Source organism: Miscanthus floridulus, chromosome 8 (assembly GCF_019320115.1).
Source record: "Miscanthus floridulus cultivar M001 chromosome 8, ASM1932011v1, whole genome shotgun sequence".
NCBI classification, from domain to species: Eukaryota; Viridiplantae; Streptophyta; class Magnoliopsida; order Poales; family Poaceae; genus Miscanthus; species Miscanthus floridulus.
In genome coordinates, this window is record NC_089587.1 from 162,414,428 (window position 1) to 162,420,746 (window position 6,319).

At 46.5% G+C, this 6,319-nt stretch overlaps 1 long non-coding RNA gene across 1 annotated transcript; it reads left to right on the forward strand.

Moving 5' to 3' along the window:
• The first annotated feature begins 1,587 nt into the window (after window positions 1-1,587).
• Window positions 1,588-4,336, forward strand: LOC136477457 (uncharacterized). Its single transcript, XR_010764018.1, has 3 exons — window positions 1,588-2,199; window positions 2,279-2,766; window positions 3,474-4,336. It is a non-coding gene; the product is annotated as an uncharacterized lncRNA (long non-coding RNA).
• The last annotated feature ends 1,983 nt before the right edge of the window (window positions 4,337-6,319 follow it).

Below are 6,319 nucleotides of genomic sequence, written 5' to 3' on the forward strand. Positions count from 1 at the left end.
GTGAACCTAGCTCTGGTACCATTGTTAGGATCGTAGGATTGGTACATCTGTGTTTAACCCGTAGATCCGCCTGGACAATAGCTTCGTGACCTCGCGGACACCGATGTCGAGGCAGCTCCGGCTCGGTGGCGAGGTACAGTGGTGGTCCAGAGGGGCCGGTGTAGACCTGCAGGGGCGACGGCGATGGTGGGGCACATCCCGTCGCTTCCAGCACGACTTTAGATCGATTTTAGGGTTTGTCTGTAGGTGGATGGTGGCTCCGTTGAACCTCATAGTCCGAGCTCTCACCCCCCACCTTCCTTTTATGTGTGCTGTGCGACAGGGGCCCACCAACCGGATTAGGGTTGGGCTCCCCCGATCAGGGAGCAGAGATAAGAGTCCAATAGGCCGTTGGGCCTATTGGTAGAGATCAACTAACACCAGAAGCTCGGTGATCAGCACTGTATGGCAAAACCAGCCCACGTATTGATCTGCTGTTACTCCTGTCAGTGTGCAACTAATATCTCTGAAATAAATTGCCTGATAGTGATCATGTCCTCTGTAAGCTGCTGCAGGTTAACTTTTTAAAAAATAATTGCAGATGACTGGTGCTGTTCTTATGCAGGGCAGTGTCTTGAATTACAAAGGATTGAAAGATGCATTGTCTCGCAATGCACACCATCAAGTGGGTGTCACAGAAACTGGAGCGCATTTGCTTTGGTCCATACAAAAATAAGAAATCATTTAGGCTATGACAGGCTGCACAAATTGGTGTACGTGCATTATATAATCTGAAACTGTGCATCCAACGATTCCAAGCTCACTTCCAAAATTTCCAAGGAAAATATCCTGATCCATGTAGCATAACAATAGATTTTCATAGGAAGATAGCTGAATTAATTGGTAAAAAGGCTTCGATATCTTCTCAATCACTTATTCATGCAGGTAACAGGAATGGACTGCTCTGAAATTTTGTTCAGTAAGTGTCTCTTTGCATCCATTCTAAAAGATTGCACAGCGTGATTAAACCCCAAGTACCAGGGTTTACGAAGTTTAATATATCTACTGCATTTTATTGTTTCCATGACCACACTTATCAGGTTCCTTAAAGACTGCTTGGGATTGGTCGCACGAGGCCTAGAGCTCGGTGTCGCGGTTGTTTTGCAAAAACATCCTCATAATTTTCCGTAATCAATCCGCGGTCCAATCCAACCTATGGCCTTGTTTAGATTGTGGTTGAGAATCAGTATTTGGCACTGTAGCATTTTCGTTTGTATTTGATAATTATTGTCCAATCATCGCCTAACTAGGCTCAAAAGATTCGTCTCGTAATTTACAATCAAACTGTGTAATTAGTTATTTTTTTATCTACATTTAATACTCCATGCATGTGTCCAAAGATTTGATGTGATGAAGAGGATGAAAAAACTTACAATCTAAACAAGGCCTATGTATACATTACCTGCGTTCAAAGTTTTCATGTAAAGATCCTTGTTGTAATGTTTATTTCAACGTACTAGAGAAAAATCAATACCCTCATCATTCTTGCAGAGAACCCCAAGCAGTTTTGCGTAGAACCCCTCCTCCCCTTCCAGCCCTCCCCCTAGCTCCCCTCGACCCATCATTCCTTTCTCTCTCTTGTCCCCGCCGCCGCTATCGCCGATCTCCGCATCTCAGCGCAAACGGCCCATGCGGCATGCCGACGTTGTTGGCCTCCTGCGCCGGCACAAGTGTGAGATCTGCTACCCTCCACCCCCAATTTACACCGACGTCCCCGGCCTCGTCCCCGAGCTCTAGGCCTCTAGCCACGACCTAAAATGGAGCAGTCGCCGCCTCCATCCGTGGTCGTTGCGTCGCGGGCCCTCTTCTCCCCCTCGTGGTTTTTGAAGACAACATCGGGCCTCGCCGTTCCTCAAGGACTTTTGCTCCGCCTCGCACTGCCCGGAGGTCGGAGGGGGACCCAGGCGAAGTCCAACCTGGCTGTGGAGAGCGTGAGGCCCAGTGTGTTCGTTGATTCTCCGTCTCCCCATCCGGCCTCTTGATCCAAGAGCGTGAGCCACGGTGCTGCGGATCACCTGCCTAGGTACGCGGTGCTCGGAGGTCGCCAACCCGAGACCACAGACCTCTGCCTTGAAGCGCGAGAGCACATCCTCGCGGGGCGCTGGCTCGACATGGCCACCGACTTGCTCCTCACCTCCCGGTCTTGCGTCCATTACACAGGCACCTTCCCTTTTCTTCCTCTCTCTGCCAATTCAAACGTTTTATTTGCTCACTCATGGTTGGCGATTTGGGCATTCAGCTATGCTATGCTTTTGCGGATCTGGAGTGCATCCTTTGTCATCTGCAGCTTGGTCACCAAGGTCAGATCCAAAGACCCAACATCATCACGACAGACCAGCGCTGCAAATCAAAGTGTAAGCAACACCGTTAACATGAAAATTCAATCAATTCGATTGTTTGCTCTTAGGATCTAAGGGGTTTGCTTAAAGGCTTGTTTCCATTGTATGTTGTCCGTTTAACTTGTACAATCCGCTCCTGAGCCCCCTACGACAACAAAACATTTGTTACAAGAAGGCTCTTCAGTTCACCACCACTGGAATTGGCAATCTGGAGCAGAGGGTACCATGGGGAATGAGCGGTGGTGAGCTGGTCATGTGGAGCAAGAAGTCTGTAGGAAACTAGCTATGGTGGAGTCCATGCTCGTGCTGCTGTAGGGGTGCCTTTGCCCGCAGTCCAGGCTTTGGCCAAGTTTTACTGATACGGCAAGGTGTTCGGCTTTTGGGGAAGGTATGTGTAGTGACTATCTCAGGCTAGCAGCCTGCTAGAAGATTTTACACATGTCCAAAATTTACTGCTGCGATTTGCGCTAGAAATTGCATTGTTTTACCAGTCTACACATGAACTGAATTCCAACCACTTGTTCTGAAAGTCCTGACTTGCATCTTGTCTGCGTACCATCAAATGATGTAACTTAGATGCAGTTTGAGATTTATCCTTCACTGATTTGCACTAAATGTACATTCCACCCTTTGTCTTTATACTATATAAGCAAAAGACATTAGCACTGTTGTAAATAGTACCCGGAGCCGAATCTGACCTTCCATTAGTTCCTGAAAGCAATCACTTGGTTTGTCAGTCGAAAGAAAAAAGAACAAAGCAGGTAGCATGGTACATATAGTTTAAGATTTTTGTTTAAATGTTCAACAGTCCATGTACTGAAACAGAATTCTGACATTACTAGCTAAGTATTGTCAACTTAAGGTTTGAGTTTTTCCTCTACTTTTAAGAATCTGGGTAACTAACTGTAAAATGCTGACACACTGTGACTATGTGTCTATGAAACATGCTTGCACTGAAATAGGGGAGGAGATCTGCATTTCACTGGACAACTAACTTGGATGGGTTGTTTCATGTGATTGATGATTATTATCCATGCATCTATCTTTACCGTTCTAACTTTGTATTGATGTTTCTTTTGTTACGGCCCACCAAAGACACAGAACATCTATCTTGGACCACACGGTGTGCCGCCATTTGGTGAAAACAAGGCAGAGAATACTCCCTCCATTCAAAAATTGGGGGCGTATTACCAAATTTTTTTTTTCAAAAATTGGGGGCGTATAATGTATGGACCTCTTCCCCATGCGCCGGCGCTCATCGTACGAGACTTGGCCTCCTCGTAACTTTCGCGGCATTCATGCAGCGCCGTCTCCCGTCGCTTCAAGTGCCTCTCTCCGTTCCCTCCCGTTAGCGATCCTGGCCGCGCTGGAGTATAAGAGTCACGGCATTTTGGGCGGGGTTAGCGGACTGTTTGCTCGGTAATCCAACAGACGCGGGCGGAGTAAATGGAAACAGCTATTTAAGGAGCAATCCTGCATGCGCCAGCTTTCCTTGGTCATCGCGGCACACCCAAATACGCCCCCAATTTTTGAATGGAGGGAGTACTTCTGTTAGAACTGGGTGTCGTGACTCGTGACAAGAACAAAGCAAGGTAAGCTTATTACAAGGATCTTGGAACTGTGCTGAACAGCAAAAGGAAGCACCGCTGGAGACTTACATTGCCAAGATGGTGTCAACCATACCAAGGACCCCTAGAAGTGATCTGTTTGACTTGTCTAACGTGCCTTGTCCGCAATGATACCTGTTTCCTGTCTACATCTTAACTAAGTGAAAGTCCGGAAACTTATCAGTGTACTGGAAATTGTTTCTGGTCAGCCCTCTTATCTTTTTCTCTCTCTATAAACATCAGTCCTATAATCTCTAGCTGTAGGTATTCCTGGTCCATGGATATGTACTGTCAGATTTCTGATCCTGAACAATGTGTTTGCTTTGAATGGAAAATTATGTTCCTCGAGCATCTCCTGTGGTTTGTATAGTTTACATTCTAGTCAACTTCTATTGAGATTAACTATTTGAAAATTGATAACCCTCGATTTTTTAAGGCGTTGCTTTTTGTATTTGTGTCCAATGATTCCTGTAGTCCTGTGGATGCCATGATCTTTGTGCCCCTTGGTGGCGGTGTAAGTAAAATTTTCCTCCACGAGAAGAGCGACCTGTGATATCGATTGCTTACAGAATGCTCCACGACTGCTTGATAGGGCGCGCAAGGCACGCAAAAATTTCTAGTATATGTTATAGCTCCCTAGCCCGCGCAACTGCGCGGGGTTCCTGCTAGTACAGATTTAATTCTGAAATCTCTCTGCCTCAACCTTCGTTTGCATCCGGTTGTCTCTGGGCATCCGACTTCAGCTTCATTTTTTTTAAAAAAAAACTTGTGGTATTCTTTTTTTAAATGCTTTCTCGTGCTATTGTGAGGAATACATCAAATGGTGGTGTAACCGTATTGGATATGGATAAATATTGCTGACATCAATTTTGTTTTTTGTATTTTTCTTTAAAATCGAAGCCGGATATAGATAGTGTCATATACAGATAAAGCCGGATATAGATAGTGTCATATACAAATACGAACGCGGATTTGTCTCGAGTACACATACAAGTAAACACGTATCAAATATAGGACAATCCAAATTCAAATAATACCAGTCACAAATATTCATTCAGATATTTAGTAAAGATAACCACCATATATAACATGTTTATTATAATTCTTCAAGACACTTGGGTAAAAGTCATCAAACATTTGTGTTGGCTCAAAGTGCGAAGGCCGCTGGTCCGGCCCAAGTGCCCAACGAACTGTCACGTGTGAGATTAGCAAGCAATCCTCCCGCTTGCGCTGATGATGTCCTGATAGATGCTGATTCCAGTTGGACCCACGCGTCAGAGTTAAAGGCCAAACCCGGAAAATGAGTTGGGCCGATGGTTAGGCCTGGCCCATTGGGTGGCATCCGATAGCGCCTAGGATTGCCCGGCTGCCCGCGCCGCTGCGGGGCAATATATCTGCGTCTCTCGATCCCCTTCCGTGTCCAAACTCCAAAGCCGACAGTCGCCGCTTCCTCGCAATCCAGATCTAGAACCCCGTTTGTTCCACGAGGGAGCGGACAGGTTAGGGCACGATGATCGTGTTTACTGAGGATTACGACCGAGATCTCAACAGGAAGGAGGCGTCCGCTTCGGAGGTCTGTTCGTTCGCGATGGCCCGGCCGGCCGGGGCCGGGAAGAAGAGGAAGGAGGCCACGGCGGAGAAGAAGATGAAGGAGGCTGTCGCGTTAGAGTCGGGTGACGGTGCCCTCAAGAAGGAGGGTGATAGCTTGTTCAAGGAGGGTGAGATGCTGAAGCTAAGGGAGGAGTACCGGGAGGCGGCACTTCTGTGGGAGGACAAGCTTGTCCCGGCGCTTCTATGGAAGATCACATAGGTGCCCACGGTCGACAAGAAGAAGAAAAAGAAGGTGGTCAGGATAATTATGCCCAATGCTTACATCGATGACATTATCGAAAATCCCGACATGATGAGAGAACTCTCTGATGAGGAGATGGCCGAGTGTCTTGAGGAATACCGCCAAAGCTATGCCATTGCCAAGGTCATCAATGCTAAGAACCACGCATATCAGCAAGCCCTCATCGCTCCGTGCTTTTGGCTTTGCCTATGACGAAAAGGAGGTCACAAGCGACGAGGAGGAGGAGGTGGTGCGGAAGAACTAGGCAGGAAGCAAATGAGTGGTTTTCGGTAATAATTTACCAAGAGCCTGTGTTTAATTTATTCAAGATCAAGCTACCCTAAGTTGACGACGTGCATATTGCCTACCACTGTACTACTAAAAGAATAGTGTTATTGAATCATGAAATAAATCAAGAAAAATGTGAATACTCACGTCAAGTCAAAGACTTAAAACTGGATGGGCAAATTCTCGCTCAATGTAGCACATCATTAAGTCATTAA